Source organism: Lissotriton vulgaris, chromosome 5, assembly GCF_964263255.1.
Source record: "Lissotriton vulgaris chromosome 5, aLisVul1.2, whole genome shotgun sequence".
NCBI classification, from domain to species: domain Eukaryota; kingdom Metazoa; phylum Chordata; class Amphibia; order Caudata; family Salamandridae; genus Lissotriton; species Lissotriton vulgaris.
In genome coordinates this window covers 230,178,359-230,200,823 of record NC_141693.1, presented here as the reverse complement: position 1 = coordinate 230,200,823, position 22,465 = coordinate 230,178,359, and the positions used below count along the sequence as shown (strand labels likewise).

General features: G+C 46.0%; 3 protein-coding genes across 9 annotated transcripts in view; all 3 read left to right on the top strand.

Moving 5' to 3' along the window:
• LOC147710554 (torsin-4A-A-like) overlaps positions 1-22,465 on the top strand; it is a 248,373-nt gene that overhangs the window by 68,933 nt on the left and 156,975 nt on the right. The window lies entirely within an intron of this gene.
• Positions 1-22,465, top strand: part of LOC147710555 (torsin-4A-A-like) — a 174,648-nt gene that overhangs the window by 73,759 nt on the left and 78,424 nt on the right. The window lies entirely within an intron of this gene.
• Positions 1-22,465, top strand: part of LOC147710556 (torsin-4A-A-like) — a 120,725-nt gene that overhangs the window by 73,881 nt on the left and 24,379 nt on the right. The window contains exon 1 of one of the 5 annotated variants that reach the window (XM_086921224.1): positions 19,122-19,222. The exons of the other annotated variants lie outside the window; for them this stretch is intronic. The gene's annotated coding sequence lies outside the window, so the exon portion shown is untranslated. Of the gene's footprint in view, positions 1-19,121; positions 19,223-22,465 lie in introns of those variants that run through there. 5 annotated transcript variants of the gene reach the window in all.

Below are 22,465 nucleotides of genomic sequence, written 5' to 3'. Positions count from 1 at the left end.
CTGCCCCCTGGTATGCAGGGGTGGACATAACCCGGACACATATTGTCTTACATTTACTGCTGTCCCTGGGAAAGAGTAGACTTCTTGTTAAATGGGTGTACAGTGCTTTTAATGGGATGGTGCGGAAACCTTTGATCACCCTCAGGCAAAAATAGAATGACATATTGGGCAGGGAGGTTCTGGATCGAGAATGGACAAAGATTTTGGCTTAACCACAGAAAGTCGCCTAGGCTACCTGTTTTAAAGTTATCCAATTTAACTACCTCCATCAGACCTATCTCACCCCGAAGAAGCTCACCACAATAAATGGAGGGTAGGCTAAACGCTGTCCCCGCTGTGCACTTGTGGAGGTGGATTTTTGTCACATGACGTGGTCCTGTGCTGCCATAAGGGTGGTTTGGTCTTTGGTAGTGCTAGGCTGAACACAATGCTCGGCCGGGTTATGCCATGTGCCTTGGAGGTGTTCCTGCTGGGATAATTCCTCCCCCTGATATCCAAGAAGGTGGGGGGAACTGTTTCCTGGATTTGGCCTTTATATTGGTCAAGAGACAGATTTCCATGGCGTGGAAGTCGGTGGATGGCCTGGTGATGGCGAGGTGGGGGGCTGCGGTCAGGGAATGAGCCAGGGCAGAGAACCAGGCACTCCACAGAGAGGAGGCACGGGAGTTAGGAGAAGGCCAATGGATGGAACCACTACGGACAGAAGTGCTGGATGCACTTGAGAACCCTGGGAGCTGTAGTCGCTCAACATCTGAGAGCTCAGGATCCAGACATAACAATGGAATAGCTAACTTGGGGCAAACATGGGGATGTGGCTGAAGCTGCAGGAAAGGGATGCTAAAGTGGCTGGTTGTATACAGCTATGAAGAGCCGTGTCTTGGGTGTGCTGCTGTTAAATACGGTGAACGTGAATGAACCCTGTTTTATGTGACTGAGTTTTAGACAGGGAAGAGCTCCCTGGACCCTGTCCCCCGACCACCCTCCTGATCGAGGCGCTGAATGATGGCCCCTTGAAACCCACTGTTCAAACTGTTGGTTACACCAGTGTTTTCAATGTGTTTTTATATTGATTTATGTACACTACATGTTTGGATGCTACACATTATGGTTATAATCGTCCTACTGGTGGGAGCGAATGATACAGGAAGCAGTGGTGATGTGATCAATGTATAATTGAAGGTACTTTGAAATCGTACAGTTGACTTCCTGGGACGCCACTCCTAGGGGAAATGATGCTTAGAAAATGTTAATAAAAATACTTTAAAAAAACAATAGTTAAATATTATTTAAAGATGAAAATGCTACGGGCGCGATTCACAAAAGTAATCTGAGACAAAATCCTAACTTTGTGACTTTCGGTATTTACAAAGTGCATTTAGGAGTAGTAAAGTTAGGAATTCTAACTTTACTACTCCTAAATGCTCTTTGTGAATACCGAAAGTCGTAAAGTAAGGATTTTTTCTCAGTTAAACTTAAGTTTTGGTAAACTTAAAACTTAGGTTTAACTGAGACAAAATCCTAATTTTACGACTTTTGGTATTCACAAAAGTCATTTAGGAGTAGTAAAGTGAGGATTCCTAACTTTACTACTCCTAAATGCACTTTGTGAATACCAAAAGTCGTAAAGTTAGGATTGTGTCTCAGATTATTTTTGTGAATCAGGCCCTACGTTTGTAGCATTGCTGTTTGCATGCAATTAACTATGTTTAATTTAAAATAAGAATTTTGGCTCTGTTGAAACATTGATATAGTTCCGGAAGTCAGCATCCATGTTTGTAGGGTACAGGCAAGTTAATCTTTCAAACCATATATAATGCACATGTTTTCAGAAACTGCAGTATCACTTCCCTGTGTTTTTTGGCAGGTCTGGTAGCCTCAAAATAAGATACTGCAGTGACAAATATTTATTCAGGCTCCCTCTGGGCTCCAGTGCTTTCTTATCTTTGCTTCTGCGGCTTGGGAACCTCTTGCACAATCACACAGTCAGGGCCCTGGGGATGAAATATATTCGTGTTAACCATACAATGCACAATGGCTCTCCTTTAACGACGCTAAATGTAAACTGCTCTGCACACTGTATACAACAAGCATTAGCAATACAGATATGTCTGGTGTGGGCTACTAGCCTTGTGGATTTATCAATGCTCGTTTTATTTTGCTTGAGTGTTTGCAAGCTACATTTAAACTGATCTGCTCACTTTATACAACAATCATTATCAATACAGATATGTCTGGTGTGGGTACTAGCCTTGTGGATTTATCAATGCTTGTTTTATTTTGCCAGGGTGTTTGCAAGCTACATTTAAACTGTTCTGCACACTGTATACAACAATCATTATCAATACAGATAGGTCTGGTGTGGGCTACTAGCCTTGTGGATTTATCAATGCTTGTTTTATTTTGCCAAGGTGTTTGCAAGCTACATTTAAACTGTTCTGCACACTGTATACAACAATCATTATCAATACAGATAGGTCTGGTGTGGGCTACTAGCCTTGTGGATTTATCAATGCTTGTTTTATTTTGCCAAGATGTTTGCAAGCTACATTTAAACTGTTCTGCACACTGTATACAACAATCATTATCAATACAGATAGGTCTGGTGTGGGCTACTAGCCTTGTGGATTTATCAATGCTTGTTTTATTTTGCCAAGGTGTTTGCAAGCTACATTTAAACTGTTCTGCACACTGTATACAACAATCATTATCAATACAGATAGGTCTGGTGTGGGTACCAGCCTTGTGGATTTATCAATGCTTGTTTTATTTTGCCAAGGTGTTTGCAAGCTACATTTAAACTGTTCTGCACACTGTATACAACAATCATTATCAATACAGATAGGTCTGGTGTGGGCTACTAGCCTTGTGGATTTATCAATGCTTGTTTTATTTTGCCAGGGTGTTTGCAAGACGTTATTGTTGGTTAAGCTTCTGGGCGCTTGTCAGTCTAGAAAAAAAACAATGCGGCTAAAAGCAAAAATATTTTTGGGTCTCAAAAAGCACACATTGCCATAGCAGTACCTGGTACTGAAGGGAACTACTTTCTGTGTGTGTGTGTGAAAGGGAAGAGTGTTGTCATTCTCTGTGAACTTTCCCTATGGCTGAAGTGCGCAGACCCATTGCACTACGCTCTACGGTGTAATGTGTATGACACAATAACAGACCAATGGATGAAGAGGGCTGTCTGAAAGCCACTATAAATATATCATACATACAATGTAAGTAAAATCAAAAGGGCTTGGCTAAAGCCAGACCTGTGACTATACTTCTACTGCCTACAGAACGTAAGAGAAAATAGCTTTTTCTCCTTGTGCTCCTTCGTGGATAGCTGTGTATGGATCCTTCCTCTCTGGGGCAGACCCTAAAGTATGTTCTACACTTCTCCAGCTCCGTTTAAAAAAAAACTCTGGTGTCTGAATTGAAAGCAACAATCACAGACTGTCTTCGAAGGGTTCACCTCCAGTTTTAGCTTATAGCCTTTGGCCATCTTCCTACCTTAGCTCATCTTATGATCTAAACCAGGCAGTATATAGCTCCAGGAGGAGAATTCATGGCAGAATTTCAGCAAATTATTTGACTATTTAAATGAACTTGCAAATTTCACTATATGCAAATTAATATTATGTGGCTATCCGTGGCGGCACATCTGCGAAGGCAGTGGAGCATCGCCTCAATGCTCCAAAGGAAATTACATTATTTTTTTCCTATGGAAGTCAGTGGCTCGCGAGGCAGGGCTAGGCTTCGCAGAGGGAGCAGTAGTTTGTACTATCTAAGTGCGCATGACTGCTTGGCTGGCCCTATTGGGCCGGCCAAGCAGTCCTGAGCCCTTTGCATGTTCCCCACCAGTCTGTATTACACAGCCTGGTGAGGAACATGCAAAGATTCCATGCCCCTGTCTGGGTGCCGAACCACGGCACTCGGATCAATCACAATGCTGCATTGCAGCGTTGTGATTGGCTCAGAAGAGCCTGCTGCCCGGGTGCTTCCTGCTGCTGCTGCCAGCAGGACTGGGACCGGAAAGATGAAGAGGACGGAGAAGAGGTGGCTGTCTTTCTGTTTCCGGTAAGTCCTTTTTAATTATTTTCCATTCTTGCCTCACCACCCCCATGCGGTAGCAGCCACTACTAGTGGCTATCCAGAAAATTGTGAAAGAACAACAGGAGATAAAACCCATAGACCACGTTGGGATGGGTATAGAATTTGTATAAGAAACAATTCCCAACAGGTTTCAATTTAAGGTAGTTCAAAGATGTATGCATGCAGCATTACATAAGAAAAAAACAAGGAGACTCGTGCAAGTTAAGAGCTTGTAATTCACCAATTCAAAAGAAGGGGCGTTTCACATGGGAATACAGTTAAGCAGCACTGTACAGAGGGAATCATGTGACAACCCGAAGGCACTTGGTGAATAGTGATATATACAATTGGTGAAACGTGATGATGCAAGTGCTGAACGTGAACAGCGTGAACGGCGCAAGGTGACAAAGAAATATACAGTGATGGCTCAACAAGACTTGGTTTTAGTCACTTTAGTCATGATTACAACATTTTTCAGGAGCCAAAAACGTTAGATGCGCCATAAAGTTGCACTGCGATGTCGACGGCGTTTCGATCCCCGTGAGTCGGGATCGTCTTCAGGACAGAGTTGTCAGGATCAGGGAGTGCTGCGGGGAGAAAGGGTCAGGTCAGGGAGGCAATGAGGAGTAAAAGGGGTTTTAGTGGGGGGGGAGGGGGAAGAGGTGGGGGGTTAAAGTGATAGGACTAGAAGGCGGGGAGGCTAGGGACATAAAGAGCGATGCCTAAACAGAGTATGCATGCATGACCTCATTGGGGAAGTTTAAGGTAAGTTCCGTGGGTGGTGGGGGGAAACAAGTGAGAGATAGGGAGTGACAAACAGGAGGGACAGGAGTCCGCATACCGGATAGCCGTGTGAACTGTTGACACATGAGAAAATTGGACATGGATCCCTCCGTCCAGGACGTGGATTGCCAAGCCTCAGGGAGAACTCCACCATGAGGCCTTTGGTACTGAGGATTTGCCCGCTGGCCCACCAAGTGTTTCACTTAGCTGCACAGAAAGGTTGTAGATTCCAGGGCTGATATTTTATTTTACTGTACAATTTGAACCCTGTCAACTCTAGTTTAATAGTTTAGTACCACGAAGCAGAACTGAGTGTGCCACCCAGCTCAGCAATCCGCTCCCTCACAAATAAGTTCTCTATAAACAAACTGCCAGATTCATGAAGCTACCATTTTGCGATTAGCAAATAGCGAAAAATTGCGTATCGCTATTTGAGAATCGCAAAATGGCATTCATGATAGAAAGCGCGGAAAAATTGCGATTCGCATTCGATCGCAATTGGCGACTGCGATGTAGCCGCAATCGCCAATTAATCGCAGTTTCAGCTATTTCCCATGCCGAAATAGCGACATCGCAAATAGCGATATCGCAATTAGTGATCTCGCTAACAGCGAGATCGCAAAAACGGGAAGGCGCATTTCGAGCCCACTGATGACATCACAATCAGGAAGTAGGCTCACCACACCCACAAACCGAACACAGAGCCACGGAGTGGCAGCATTGAAGTTTGGAGCTCCTAAAGCAAGACCCTGCAGCACCCCAGCCTGAAGGAAAGTGCAGAAAGATGTCCCAGGAAGCAGCAGCAGGGAGCAGTGGGCAGGAGAGGAAAAGAAAATTGAAATTTTCAGAGGCTGAATTGGAGTATGTCATTGAGGGGGTGTGCAATGACTATGGGAAGCTGTTTGGCAAAGACTCCCGGAGGGTGCCAGAGCCCGAGAAGCGCAGGATTTGGCAGCGCATCCGCGCCCAGGTCAATTCCGTCGGTGTCACCCAGCGCTCCATCGACGACATTAAGAAGCGCTGGTATGACCTGCGAGGACGTTCGAAGGAGCGGATTGCTTTGCGGCTTGGGGACCAACTGGGCACCGGTGGAGGGGAAGCACAAGCCACACCTAACACCCCCTTGGAGGACATGATTGAGGAGACCATAGCGCCAGCAGCCTGCGTGGGGGTCGTTCAGCTGGACGCCTCACGACCCGGCCAACAACAAAGTCAAGGTAAGTGCCATGCGACTGCGACCCAGTCCCCTAACAATGCCCATACGTCCTGAACTAGCACCATGACATCCCCAAATATGCAGACCAAGCACGCCAAAAAAGCCCCATTGCATTGTGGTATTTGTAGTGTAATCATGAGCCCGCAGTCTGCCCAACAGTGCCAGAGCACTCATTGCTAAGTCTAAACAAAACCCAGTCAGGGAAAGCAAGGCTGCGTGCATGTGTGAAATTTTCCTGTGCAATACACATAACATTAATCATCCACCCTTTCACATTACAGGTGCAGGGGATCAAGGCAGCACCGATAGTGATGCGCTACACATTGCAGAGAGCCCGGAGGACACTGAGGGTGAGGGACAGTCCTCCCAACAACCTGGAACATCACATCAAGCAGCATTGCAGCCAGCACCACTCACAGCACCAACACCCCGTGCCGACAGGGCCACCCCTGCATCCACTGCAGTGCAGCCAGCACCAGCGACAGCACCAACACCCCGTGCCGCCACAGCAGTGGTACAGCCTCCACCACCAGCGCATGGGAGGCTGACGAGGCACACACCAGCTGGCAGGGCACAGACCATCGCACAGAGGCGCCAGCAGCGCCAGGGCCCAGCAGGCAGCGGCAGGGCACTAGACACACCAGACCCAGGCCTGGTCATTGAACGCCGCATGCTGGCGGTGCATCGCACGCAGGCACGCCACATGGCAGCAATGCTTGCGCAGATGCAGGCAAATGGGCAACATCTTGGCCAGTTGACAGCAGCTGTGAGACAGAACAACCAGCTGCTTGTCTCACAGCAGGACATGACCCGTAGACGCCACCGACAACTACTGGCCCGCCTATCGGCCTACACTAGGTCTAACCATGTTGTCGGCCACGCCACATCACAGCTGGCACGTCAGTCACTCGCTATGCAGGCACAAATGGTGCAGTGTTGCCAGGATGTGGCCAGGTTCCTGGACCTACTCACTGCAGCTGTGCTTGGCAGACAGTCCACTGGCCGGGATGATGCAGAGGGTGGTGACGACGCAAGTGAGGCTGCGTCGACGAATAGCAGTGCCTCCTTACCACCGTTGCCTCCACTTCGCCGCAGCAGCCTCCCAACATCAGGGAGTAGTGCCAACAACGTCCCTGACAATGCGGAGAGACGACTTGGGGCGTCTCGTCGCCAACATCGTTGAGGACTGTAAGAACATGAGGGTGGCCATGCAGTCAAGTCCTGCAAACCCCCTACCCCAGCATGGGGAGGTATGGAGTAATACACTCCCCATCAGACAATTATTTTTTTTTGAAGGCCAATTTAATGTGACGTAACATTAAAGATGAAAGGTCATACTTCATACACACTCATGTCATTATTTTATCCGTCATGCATGGGTGCAGTGTTGTGATAGTGGTATGTGTGCACTAGAAACAGTTTGTAGTGATGTGGTTGCGGCGCCTGTGTCCTTCCGCAGGATCTTCTCCGCGGGCATGACGTACATGTGGAGGTGGCCGGTCGTCCCCTTCAGATTCACTGCCAGAGATGTCGACAGGTATCCGGCGCTTGGTTGCCATGTTATGTAGTATTGCGCAGACAGCCACAATGCGGCAGCACACTGCTGGACTGTAATACATGGCCCCACCTGTCTTGTGAAGTATGCGGAACCTGCTCTTGAGCAGGCCAAATGTCCTTTCTATGCAATTCCTTGTCCGTATGTGTGCAGCGTTGTAACGGCGCTGCTGGGGTGTGGCAGGGTTGAAGTAAGGGGTCAGGAGGTATTCACGGAGGGCGTAGCCACTGTCACCTGAATGAGAGGAGCAGATGGTGAGTGGCTGTGCTGCGCAGTTACTACATAGCAATGTGACATTGTTGACAAGGTGCACTTACCAAGTAGGTGTCCTTCACCGAACTCTCCCCTGACCAGTCGTGAGTGGAGGCCGCTGTGCCGGAATATGAAGGAGTCATGGGTACTCCCTGGGTACTGGGCCACAATGTCAGTGATGTATGACTTAGCATTGCACACCATCTGTATGTTCAGGGAGTGGTAAGACTTTCTATTGCGGAACATATACTCTGTGGCAGCTGGTGGGCAGATGGCGACGTGGGTACAATCTATACATCCAAGTACATGGGGAAAATGGGCAACATTGTAGAATTGTAGCTTTGTCAAGTCCAATTCCTGTTGGCTCGTGGGAAATTTGATGTGACGCTGTAGCTGGGTGAGCATGGCGTCAATGAAAGTGTGGAGGCAGCGTGACATGGTGGGCTGGGATATCCCCCCAGCAGCCGCTACTATCCCCTGGAAACTCCCGGAGGCCAGGAGGTGCAGGCTACACAATACCTGCACATGTGTAGGCACCGCATTGGTACGGCTATTTGGGTGCTGCATCAGGGGGTCAAGGTCCTGTATTATCTGCATTATCATTTCCCCATTCAGCCTATATTTGGCATATATCTGCTCTCTGGTTTGGCCCAGCAAGGTGACCCGCTGGAGGAAAATTCTGTCCTGGATCCTGCGTCTCCTCTGTGCTGCTCGCTGCAGCCTTCGACGCCTCACCACCATGTACATTCCTGGCATTGTGGCACTCCACATGCTGTTGCTGGATGTCCTAATGTGTGATTGGTCAGGCCTGAACCTGTTGCTGATTGGCCAACAGTTTTTCAAATGTGATTTTTTCATGGCTTTTATGGTTACCACCTGGTTTGAGTTCTCCTTAATTTGCGCCGCGCAAACAGCGATTTTTGGGTTTTTCGCTATTTGCGATTTTTAATGAATGCCGATAGCGATTATTTAGCGAAATCGCAATTTTTTTCGCAGACTCCGTGGTTTGTCGCAATTCCCGATTCGCTATTGATAGGCTACCGGGATTCTGCGATTTTTATTGCGATTTCGCTATTATGTGTTAGCGATGTCGCTGTTTTTATGTTGAATGCCGATTTCGTCAATTGCGCCCGCAATTGCTTTCTCGCAGCGATTGCGGGCGCAATTTCACTTCATGAATATGGCTGAAAATAGTTAACATAATGCTGGAGCTTCTCTCCAGTGACCCTGCATTTGATCAAAATCTTATGGCAGCCATAATGCGGGATCTCGTGGTGCAGTATAGCTGCATACACCGGCGGAGTCAAGATGGGGGGTGCAGCGGTTATTTATTATAGTGCCACCATGAAGAAACCGACATTAGCGCATTGCACTCACGATTGCTCCTCTTAATGTCTGTAGAATTTATACGAGAAAATCGGTCTCCATTTACCTGTCAGCGCAGGTCAGTCAAGACCCACACTGACTTGGGAGATGCAGCAATGTCCTGCCTCCTCCAGGCCACTAGGTGAACTGTGGAAGGGGTGGACCACTGGACCACTGCCCGAGAGAGTGCGGGCTTCAGAAGACCCGTGCTTCCATTTTCTAAAGCTAGAGCAGCCAATAGCTGGGCTTCGAAACCTGTCCACGCTCTTTCATACATAACGCTATGGTTTTCAAGTCTGGTCCACAGCTGGTCACTCAAAGCTTGTTTTGTGATCTCCAGTTCTGTCAGGACTGCCTGAATAACATGCTTGCTTCTCGTAACTCTGTTTATTCTGCAGTCTCCTCCATATAACCCCAGCCAATACCTAGCCTTCAGTGGCCCCATGTTTACATTCCTAAGCCCTCTACTCTAGGCCTTTAGTTTAAACTATTTTCTTTAAATAAATATGTACGAAAAGGAGCTGCATCCGCAGGATTATTCCAGTATACGTGGATACTGTATTTGATTACCAATTTCAACCCTGCTCTGTTTGTCGGATATTGCCCTTGGGAAGTTCATTTGACATGGAAAGTAATTTAGAAACAAAATAGATGATGCATTTTAAAAAGCCCGCAAAACATTGATTTTTCATGGACAGACTCGTTGTACTTCCTTCAATGTCCTTCCATGTATCCCATACCATCTCTTGCAGACTTTTTTCCGACAGGATACCATGTTGTCCCAGGGAGGGTAAATTTGCCATTAAAGCTAGTTACGGCAACACCTATCTGACTGGATGCTGCATGAAGCTGGGGCTCTCAGCGGGAGCCCCTGTTGAAGGTATGGGTGATCTAGAAATGCTCCTCTCACAGGCTTGTACAATATAAATACAGCCAATGTCTTGCATTTGACAGCTCAATGTACTTCCTTTGGTTCAAATTAATTAATGCTCTGATGAGAATAAATTATACCAGAAGATTCTAGGACTGCAAACATGAGGTCTATGCAGCATATGATGGATGACGAGCCGGTGAATTTACCCTACCTTCAGCCAATCTCCTTGATCTAACAATAATTGATTCTTCCTTGTCCGAGTGCAGCGTGAAGTGTTTCACACTAAACTTCTGCAAAGCACTCTCCCGTGAATGTGAGCACCTCTCCTTCCATGACATATTTGCAGAATACAGTTATTGACTGGGTAAAGTAGAGAGGATCTGGTAGATGGAGGTGAATCAGTTGAAAATCTCTGCGATGCCTTTACAATGTTTTGCAGTGTCAGATCCAACTAACCTTCACTCACGGTGCTCCGTAATGCGAGTAAAGCATGTGTAAGGCTCCTACAGCTGTTTGTTTCTTTCCAGGTGGGCAAGAATTGTATTATAGGCGTCTCATTAGCCAGAATCTAGATGCACTCACGAGCACAGTAGGACGTTGGTGGTAGAAAGATGTGTGTCCTTTGTAATGGTGGCTAATGATAGCCATGGCGCCCACAGAACATCTCTTTCTGCCTCTCGCTAGACTATAACAGCATCAGTTTCACATGAGCATCCCCCTAGACGGAGGAGCCCTCTGTGGGGCTGCATCAATCTTGGTTAACGTTGATTTCCAACATGTTGAATTCTGTCCTGCTGAAGACAAGCAATTCAGGCAAGGTGTTCCCCTTATGTATCAATAGGATCCCTCCAGGGGTATAGGAGAACCTCCTGGAGGTGATTCTGCTGGGCATACTGGCTTTCATATTGATTCTAATGTCATGGATACTGACACTATGATTTCATGATTATAGTTTGGACATATTCTCTGACATAGGTAGTCTATGGCCATATTCTCCGATGCAATAATTCTGAAGGGCATATTCTCGGAGAAGAGAACATGTCCATCAGAGTCTCTGAGCAGGAGAATATGACCGTAGGATTTGAGAACATTGCGCCAGCGACACCTTTCAACTTACTGTGGCAGAGGTTACAGCCATCAAAATCAGTGGGTCAGAAATCATGTCATGATTATTATTTTCTCAGAGAATCTGCCCTTTAGAATTATTGGGCCCGATTCACAGAACTAACTTAAGACAATATCCTAAACGTACTACTTTTGGTATTCACAGAAGTTAGGATTTTGTCTTAAGTTTGCCTTAAGACAGACTTAAGACAGACTTAAGTTAGGATTTTGTCCTAAGTCTGTCTTAAGACAAACTTAAGACAAAATCCTACCTTCTGTGAATACCAAAAGTAGTAAGTTTAGGATTTTGTCTTAAGTTAGTTCTGTGAATCGGGCCCGGAGTGTCAGAGAATGTGGCCATTAGACTACCTTCTTAAAGGGAAACATGGAAATTGCAAGAATAAGTGTGATGGGAAGAGGTCAGCCAGGGGTCTCAGCATACAGAGCCATAGGGCTTCAGTACAAGTGGAGGGTGACTAAGGCCCCGTGTGAGCTGTGCTGGCTTGATCATGGTAAAGAGAGAGGCCTTCTTTCAGACTCTGTTACCCCCACTTTATAAACTGTCCACAGGCAGGAACAAGCCGCTGAGAAAAAAAAGCTTCACCGTGAGAGAGATAAAGTACAACTAATGAGCAGTATGGATAGCATGCTATAGGTACAGGTGGGCTATTGGAAGCCAGCCCTTCAAGGCCCTCCCACCTAATCGAGCAGCTGTGGGTGGGTGAACCGTAAGTCATGCCCAGGGTTGGCCATGGAGTTAGAGGCACCTGGTGCGACGTTCTTTTTTGGCGCCCCCAATAACCTCCTTCTCCACAGATTCGCTCGCTACCACCTTACAACCGTGCTTAGGTCCTACATTGTTCTCTTTATTTGCTTCCACACTGTTCTCTTTATTTTTAGCCGACCTTGTGGGAGAGTAGGCAGCAACTCATTCTTTTTCCCCCGAAAATACGAGGTAGACTTGTGTTTGCCTACCCTATGCAGATGATTTGCCAATTCTGGACGTGACCCAAAAAGGACTGTAGAGGCAGGAACTAAGTTTAAGTCATTAATGTGAGGCTAATAAATTGAAGATAAACATGGGAAAAACAAAAATAATCATGTTTGGGGAAAAAGTAAACCATATAAGTGGCAATTAGGCAATAGAAGGGTAGCGGTTGTGTCCTTCTATAAGTATCTTGGCATGACGTTTACCAGTCAGCTGAGTTGGACCTTGCATAATGAATGTGTGGAAACAAGGGCATTAACGATGATAAGGGGACTTGTTCGCTTTAAAAAATATTTATGGTGGCCGCTCCTGGACATCCCTTTTAACGGCTTATAACGCAGTGGTCCCCACACAATGCCTCTAAGGAGCCGAGTTAATAGCCTGTAGTATAGAGGGAAGCTGGAAGAGGTGTGAAAGTAAATTTTGAAAAAATTGCTAGTGCAATGTCCCAATCGATAAGTTTAGAAGAAAATTTGCAGGCCTGGAACTTCTTAGCCTATAAATCAACTTTGCATTTTTTGGATGAGCTCTTGGCCCCAAATACACAGAAGATATCAGCCTTCTGTGCTGCTGAAATAGAAAGGAGTGAATTACAATGGGAGAAGAAGGTAAAGAAAAGATTGAAAGACCTCGCAGGAACTCTAAAATTAGAATTAAAAATAGCTGAGGCCTCACTTTGTAAGGCAGAATTAAAAATAGCCTGTAAAAAAGAATCTAGGTTGGTGGACTTGAAGTATGTAAGGAACAAACCCTCCGCAAAACATATGGTAGATTCAGGGAAAAATATGAATGTATTTCCGTATTTATCTGCACTTCCAAATGCCTGGTTACGATTAGTACTATTAAAATTCCTGGTAGCATTAAATGTGCGTTATGTAAGAGCTGAGAAACTTGAAGGCTCTATAGCTCAAGGGAATAAATCCTATTTTTAAAAGGTTTACGTTTATTCACTACTCTGTTTCCACTGTGGTTAAACCCTTCTGCCTTGCCCTTTGGAGTAAGGACCGTCAGAGGCAGACCTCTAATTCTGCCACCCCCAAATTAAATGGGCGAATTAGAAGCCCCTTTTCACTGCCTGTCACTACCAGGAAAACCCTGAACGTAAGAGGCAGTGAAAATTGCTAAATGCTTCCCTCGCTGTGGGAGTGCACTCCCATGGTGAGGGCAACATTTTATTTTTTATTTTTTTCAAAAAGAAAGTCCTGGTAGCATTACATGTGCGTTATGTAAGAGTTGAGAAACTTGAAGGCTCTATAGCTCAAGAGAATAAATCCTCTTTTTAAAAGGTATAATATAAATTATCGAAACGACGCACTAGCACTTTTGTTAAGAAAGGAATTCTTTAATGTGGCTTGTGCATTGGCTACATTTTTAAAAAATATGTTTGGATTAGTGGCCTAATGTGTTTGGTGGTAGGGATTCTGCGATTTTAGTTGAAGTATTAAGACTTGGTATTTATATTGTGTACTTATATATAAATTGAATTGATTTAAAAAAGTATGGATTAAAGACTGTGTCTAAATATTAAAGCATGAACTGAACTTCCAACAGTGCCACTAATATCTCCACAGCCCCGCTCTTACATGCATTTCTTTTGATTTATAGCGCTACCTACACCAACCCTATGATGTCAGAGCGCTATACATTACCCATGTTATTCAGAGGCAATGACTCTTACGCGTGTAAATCAGTCTACACAAAAAGATTGAAAATTACTGTTCTGTGAGCTGCATGTACACGCTTATTTATTCATTTGTTTTGTATAGCGTTAGCTAGACCCGAAGGCATCAGGGCGCTTTATAACAGGAAATGTTCACATCAAAGATAACAAATTCTCGCTGCAGCTGGCATGTTAACCCTCTGCGCTACTTTATGATGAGTCAAAACTGCCACTAAACAAAAACTTCCATCTCTTTCCAGCAGAAACATTAATCACCTAGGTTATCTTGACATTTTTAATGTTGCCTGAAAGCTGTTGGAGACCAGGAAACAGCAGGTGCTTTGAAAAGCCAAAATGTATCCCTGAACACAGCGCCACTCCCAAGGTCGAGGCTGCACCAGTCACATCGCCCTGAGGCCAGCCCTGGTTATGCCTCTGTTTGTGGTGTCTGTGTAGGGATGGAATTTCATTTGGTGTGTGCACAGTAGATGTGCTGATTAGTCTTTTCTTTCTAACACTTTGTTCTGAGCCTGAGAATACTGCTTATGCGGGTATTGACTTTGACCTTGATGCAGGCAGAGGAGCCTGAGAACTTTCTTGAGAATTGGATGAACTGATCACCTCTTCTTAGTTCCTGGTGTGAGTCATGCAGGTTCATACGGGACTCTCTTCACAGAGAAGTTTAAGGCTCTCAGCACAAAACATTAGCTTGGAAAGTAGTCTAATATAATCCCATATCGAGTACTTTCAAGGTTAATGGCAGAATATATTAATTGCAGACTAAGGGATAGCAATGGAGTATCCATTCCACCAAGATGTGGTCGGCCCACCAAATTTAGATGCAGGCGGACTTTACGTTTATTCACTACTCTGTTTCCACTGTGGTTAAACCCTTCTGCCTTGCCCTTTGGAGTAAGGACTGTCAGAGGCAGACCTCTAATTCTGCCAACCCCAAATTAAATGGGCGAACTAGAAGTCCCTTTTCACTGCCTCTCACTACCAGGAAAACCCTGAACGTAAGAGGCAGTGAAAATTGCTAAATGCTTTCCTCGCTGTGGGAGTGCACTCCCAGGGTGAGGGCAATATTTTATTTTTTATTTTTTTCAAAAAGAAAGTCCTGCACCGGAAAAAAATAGTTTAATGAGAGGCTTTGTCATATTGATGGAGCCCTGCATCTAACTTTCAACACTGGTATTGAGGTTGCTGCCAGTGCTTTAGAAATGACCCCCCCCCCACCTTGGCGGTAATTTCTAAATTTGGCACATGAAGTAGTCGTGACCTGGCAGACATTAAGTTCTTCACTAGGCCAATGGATACTAAACCATCCGCCAAAGTATAGATCGGGACCTTAATGAAATAACAGGACCTGATAAAGTTAGAGATGCCGACTAGGCGGTAATAACATTTATTCATAACAAAACTGCAATACATTCCATTGCACCTTTCAAATTTGCAGAATATGCTGGTAAACTCATTCAGCAGCCTGGTATAATGATACCCTGAAATTAAAGAAATGTGAATACAAAGCTCTAGAAAGGAAGTGATGTAAAAATTTGCATTGACATGATAAGTGTAGATATGTTGAAGCCTTACAAAAATATAAAAAACTAATCAAATAAACTAAAATGGCTTCCTATTTAATAGAATACAGGCTTGCAGATGCTCTATGGCACTATTCAACACTCCACTCTACTTTACGACATTCCACTGTAGTCCACTGTAGTCCACTCTACTCTATGATACTTCACTCATTAACACTTTACTCAATGCTACACCACTCGACTCAACGACACTCCCTCTACGACAATCTACTCCACTCTATGCCACAACACTCTACAACACTATACACCCCTCCAATCCCCTCTCCTTCATGCCCCTGCACTGCACACTCTACTCCACTCAATGCCGTTCTATTCCACCCTACTCTGCTCCACCCTTCCCACTCCACACCACTCTACTCCACACTACTCTATTCTACTTTGCACTACACTACTCTACTCCAGTCTACGCAAATATATTCCACTCCACTCATCTCCTATCCATGACTCTATAACCCTCCACTCTATTTCTCTCAACTCTACAACCTTTACATCTATGACACTTTATGACAAAATACTCTACGATACTCCATTCTACTCCGCTCTTTGCCACACCAAGACAGATACTGTACTCCACTCTACACCCCTCCTCTCTATGACACTCTTTGCAACACCCTCTATGCCACTTTACTCTACTCTACTCCACTACTTTACGCTACAGCACCCCACTCTACGACTATGCCGCTCCACTCTACACTGTTATACACCCCTCCACTCTATGCCACTCTACACCATTCCACTCTACACCACTTCACTCCACTGTACTCCACTCAGTCCATGACATACCACTACTCCACGACACCCCATGACACTCCACCCCATGACACTCCACCCCATGACACTCCACTCTATGACACTCCACAAATTTCCACTCAATTCTATGCCTCTCCAGGACTGTCCACACCACTCCACTCTACTAACACTCTCCTCTACACCACTAAATTGAATCCATGCTGAACAGCAGCTACGCTGGTGTACAACATGGCTAACATGATGTTTCAAGGCTGTTAATTCACTGGGGTTCTCTGCAGAGGCCGAAATGAGTGAGCAGAAAAGGCAAAACGTTAGAGACTTGAAGAAGGGCGGGTGGAGTTGCCTACAGAATGTCTCATTGCATGTGAAGAGGGACTGCTCACAGATGTACACTACATGCCTTCTGCCCCGACTTGTGCAAATCTGTGTGTTATCGTTAGCACGCTTTGAAGTCAGAGACCCACGTTGGTGCCTCATACCCAGGGCACAAGTCGTAAAAAAAGAAGTGGGGGGACGTTGTCACCGGAAGTGACGTCACGACTGGAAGAGACGTCACGACAGGTGCTGAGCTCCTCGTCCTAGAGAGGCCAAAGAGTGAAGTCCAGCTGTTTGGCAGGGGGGGCGGTGTCCCTCGGTAAAATAAGTGTTGGGACGCCGTCCACCCGCGTGGTACCCCGACTCGAGCCCTGCTAATACCAAACATCACCAATGTGGCGAGTTAACTAAGAACAGGAAAACATTATTGCATTATACATTTATTGTGTGAGCAACAGACAGTGCTGCAAGGGCCTCTGGCTGGGAACCCTTTTTTATGTATTTAATATACTGTTTTCTGGCTCCTCGTCCTGTTTTTATCAGCATCCCTCAGTTTCTTCTTATACCACACACAACACTCTGGATTTTCGACTGGCACTTTAATAATGCGTGTTGCCATTTTCATAGACCCTGCTATGACGTCAGTGTGTTATCTTCAGGATATGGACAGATCCTTCTGGCAGAGGCTGGGCTCACTCTGCTATTGTACTGTGCTTAGTGGTTTGAACCTGTAGCTATACAAAGGTCGAATAGGAGCTCAGGGGACTAATGTGGTGCCCTCTCTGCATCCTGGAGGTAGCAGGTTTGTGAATCTTGGAAAGGCACTCATCCCTCTGAGACTGATACACTGGGCACTGTTGGCCAATAATTATTACTGCGATTGGCAGGCCTGGCGCTAGGCATGGGCAGTGTGGGCAGCTGCCCAGGGCCTTGCACTCAGCCTACCAGCATGGGGCCCCGCACCAGTGGTGTGTCCTGTTGTTGTCCCTACCAATCAATTTGAAAGAAAGGTGTCTACTTGCAATTAGGTTCCAGGGGAGCCCCCCCCCCCCTCCCCGCCCCTCTCCCTGGGCCTCTCAAGGATGGTGTCTGGAGGCCATGGGGAGGGAGAGGCTTCCCCTTGTCCCAATGGTATGGAGACCATTGAGAGACACTGCATGAGGCCCATTGTCCAGCATATTACCACCCCACATCTTTAACTTTTGGCCCACAAGCATTTCTCACACCTATCCAGCCGAGGGTGTGAGAATTGCTTTTAGGTTGAAAGTTAAAACTGTGGGGCGCTAAAATGTCGGACAATGGGCCTCCGGCCTCACGCAGTGACTGTGAATGGCCTCCTTTCAAGGGGTCACTTATTTAAATTAGAGGGGCCTCGCACATTCCCCTTTGCCCCAGGGCCTCGCAAACCCTAGAACCGGCCTGGTGATTGGAGAAGGCTCGAGGCTGCCAAATCTGACTGCACCCACTGAGCTTTCTTACTGCTATACGGAGACGTCTGCAGCAGGTCTAAAAAAAACTTTGAAACCTACAAACTTTAGGCCTACTCAACAGGCAGAAGTGTTAACTGATTGAGCACGCCTGCTGGGCTCGCAATATGTAGACTGATTCCGGAATCTGGGGATCACGGTTGGATCCCCGGCACCGGCGGCAGATTAGCCCAGCTTGCTAAATCTTCCCAACGGCGCCTAGAGACCCTTACGGGTGATTGTGCGCTTTACAATCGTGGATTATTATTATTAATAAAATCTTTAAATTGTACAAATAATCCATCCAAGGGCCAGGCCAACAACATTCCCTCAACTGCCAGTTGTCCCAGTTCTATGCATGACTAGTTAGACCAGTCCGTTTTTTTTCTTCTTGGAATTCCGGGACTTGTAGTCTTATTTAAGCCACTGCAAAACCAGAACCACAATTAAAAGATTTCTAAGAAGAAAAAAACGGATTGGACTAATTAGACACGCACGGACCTGGGAGCATTGGAGCTATGCATTGACTGGTTGTGAGCTTCGCACTACTCAATACCTGTTTACGGTCACCGACTGTTTTAAAGCTGACTGATACCGGAAAGGGGTGTGGTGCTCAGAACCGATCTGAGATATATTCAACATGTAAATTCAGGACCCCCTCCCCTCCCACCCCCAACTATATACCAAATCTCAGGTTGGACAACCTCGTCGTGATCACTCACGACATCCAAAAACCTGCAATATAGGATCAACAAAAAGAACAATCCGTCCAACCACACACCCTGCGAGGTGTAGAGCGCTATCCATATGTTCAAGCGCTTCCGTGATTCCCAGAGCTGCATACATGATGCAACACAATACAATCCTGTGAATGTCCGTACCCTCGATCAAGAAATGTACTAAAATTGTGTCTGGGAATTTCCGGAGTAACAGGTTCACCAGTGTCTACCATTGTTAGGGCTCAGCAACAAATGCTGTTTTTTTCTTGGCCAAACCTACAGAGTGGCGCTATCAGACCGACCCTAAACATCTCAAGCAAAACGATGAATGTGCCCTTTCGAGACGGTCCCTAACTGCAGCAGGTTTTTAAGTGGGAGCAAGAGAGCAGGTGTGGCAGGGCGGGAATTTTGAAGGTGAGACAAAGACTGCGGGCAGTGAGATGAGGGCGGACTGTAGGGGCTGAGAAAAGAAAACCTAAACCGAAGAGGCAAAACAGGTAAGCAACCAAGCATCCTGTGTATGCGGCTCGGAGTAGTTTATTAACGGGAGGAAGATTATCACGGCCTTGTCAGCGGGCCCTATTTGACTGCAAATATTTATTAAACCGAAGTCGTTTGCCGCATTCAGGCGTGAGTAGCTCAACTTGTTATTGGTGCTTTGCATTCTGAGACTTTAAGCCCGGATTGAACAATGCGACAAATGGGACTGCGCGCCCCAGATTGCCAAGCCAAAACAAAAACTCTGGAACGGATGTATTATTTACGTTGCCTGTGAAAGAACTGCAGGTGAGTCCTCCGACATAAACCGAGTAATAAATAAGTGAACCAGAACCAATGTGCGAGAGCGCGTTCAAAGATGGAGAAAAGTCAAGATTCGATAGTTTAGGGCTGTGGTTCCCAAACTGTGCGCCGCGGCGCCCTGGTGCGCAGTTATCAGTAGCCAGGGGCGTCGCCGCACTATTTGGGCAAGATAACATCTGGCCTCGTTAGGCCCCCCCCCCCTGTGCAGCGATGTCAGAAGTCCAGAGTGCCATATCATGCGTGATTAAAACAAACACTTAGAAAGTGATCAAAGCCGCTGGGAACATGAAAGCCCTTACTCACACAGCCTTCAGAATCTGCGTCGATAATAGGCCATTATCGGCGCAGATTCTGCAGGCTCCCCTCCTCAGCAGCAGTGAGCCGACCCCAGACATGGTTTACAGATGGACTAGCGCTAGATGGCGCTGTGTGTCAGGCAGGAGATAAACACAGCAAGCGCCGTCAAGCAGGCACCCAGCTACACGCTCAAAGGTAGCACCGCCAGAGTTTCACTCTCCAAACTCTCCAAAAAATTCCAAACAGAGCTGGACTGGTCACAGGTGGAACACGGTTTTTCAATCTTTTCCAGAATATTTCTGTTGCATCAAGCAAATAACTACAAGTGTTACTAGAGTAACATACATATGAGCACCTATTTGTTAAAGTGAATGCCTAATCCAGTCAAGTAGTGTCATATTTTTAGAATAACCTTTAGTATTCATGCATGAAGATGGAACAGGAATTCTTTTTAGGTCATCATGTCCTCTATTTGTAGTCATAAATATACTAGATGAAAAGCTTTTTGTCTATTAATGAATCTGACATCACCTTTTCTTTTTATGTAGCGCGAACATTACCCGAAGGTGTCAGAGCGCTTTACATAAGAACTAGTTGCGATACATAAGGACTTAGGATTACATGCGTTACACAAAAGATACATGCAGAAATAAATTGCAAATGTACAAGTAATAAAGTCACAGAGGGAAGAGACAAATAGAAAAAATTGCAAATGTATAGGTTGTAAAGTCACTCAAGGAAGAGATACAAATGGATAAATTCTAAGAGTCATATAGGCATGGTAGAGAGTACAAAGGTCTACTGCGGTGGTTCCCAAAGTGTGCGCCGCGGCACTCCGGTGCGCCGGTAAGAAAATGGTGGGGAGCCACGGCCAACTTCCAATTAGGTCAAGGGAGCCATGGGTCAAAAAAGTTTGGGAACCACTGGTTTAGGGGAAGACGGGCCCCTTTATTCCACCGGGCATTTCCCCAGTGTGTCGGGGAGGCGGTTTTAAAAGCCCAGGGCCGCTCCTGGGGCCTCTGTTTATCCCCCAAACATAAACTGAAGCAGTCCCTGGCTGGAAGAGAGGATAGAAATAACGCGTTCAGAGAGGGAGAAATAGAGTAGAAAACGCGTTCAAGGTGGATAGAGACTGCCCGAGGAGGCGAGGGGAATGTGGCTGCTTTTCGACCGCCAGTCTGGGCCTCGCGGCCCCTACCCGAAAACTGACCCCGTAAGCACTATTTCGTGGAATAAGTGTAGAAAAGCGAATTTCAAACCAGTCCGGATTTCTCTTATCTTTTTGTAGATAACTAGTTTGGCGCCTTCTGTATATATTTTTTTTAACGTTTCCCAATCTGAATTTCTCGTGGGGGGGGGGGGGGGGGGGGGGAATGTTTTTGAGGATGTCTGTGCGACCCTGCTCGGGATTTTTACCTTTGATTTTCCAGTATCACCACAGAGCAGATTTTCAATTTACAGTAAAGAAGGGAAAAGCGGCTAATTGTGTATGTATGTATGTGTGTATATATATATATATATCTATATATATATATATATATATATATATCACAAATAGCTCAGATGAGTGAGCCACAAGCTCTGCAGGGCGGGTCAGTGAACCGGGACCGGAACTCTCCGTTGAAATATCCACACATGACCCCACTCGTCCTTTGCAGTGAGGTACACCGACACCAGCTGAAGGTTTGTAAAAACTGCTTTAATTCTTGGTGAAAAGCTGCACAGATGAAAATAAAACCCAACGCGTTTCTCCTCAAAAGAGGCTTGCAGCATGCCTGTGAGAATGGATTAATAAAGTTTCAGCATGCTGCTGTCGACGTGAAAGAAATAAAAGGACACCTGTGGGCAAGTGCACTCTGGGAAATTACTGAACTGCAGTGTGAAAGCACAAGAACAGTTGAAAGCCAGAGAGCTTTTCCCCGTGATCAAGCCTCTTTTGAGGAGAAACGCGTTGGGTTTTATTTTCATCTGTGCAGCTTTTCACCAAGAATAAAAGCAGGTTTTACAAACCTTCAGCTGGTGTCGGTGTACCTCACTGCAAAGGACGAGTGGGGTCATGTGTGGAGATAGATATATCTATCTATCCTATCTATCTATCTATCTATCTATCCATCCCCAGACTAGGCATTGAGGCGATTTTCGGCTAGTAGCAGCTTCCCAGGAACCAAACACTAGAGCTTTATAGTTTAATAATTGGTAGATTAGTGATTTTTTTTTTCCCTTTGGACGTTAGTTGAGTTAGGCTTGAGCTTTTTATTTCATGTTTGTTTAGTCGATTTTAGTGAATAGAGCCGGAGTATGTTGAGATGTTCTGAAAGGAAGGCGTTTGTTAGAAGCCTGTGGCCTTCCTGCAGTCTTTTTAGGTCTCGCGACCTATCGATGCGCGCAAGCGCATCGAGCGGAGCGAGAATTCATGTCGGCAAAACACAAGTCAAACCAAAGGGCTTTCAGCCCTGCGGTTTTCTTGCAGTTCACGTGTATCACGTGAGCAAACATGCACGTGCATCAGACCCATCCATTTGCTTCCCAATCTCCTCCCACGGCCGTCCTTTCTCCCAATCTCCTCCCACGGCCGTCCTTTCTGCCTGCCAGCACTTCAGTTCCGTCCCTCCTCACATTACATCAGACCCATTTGCTCCTCA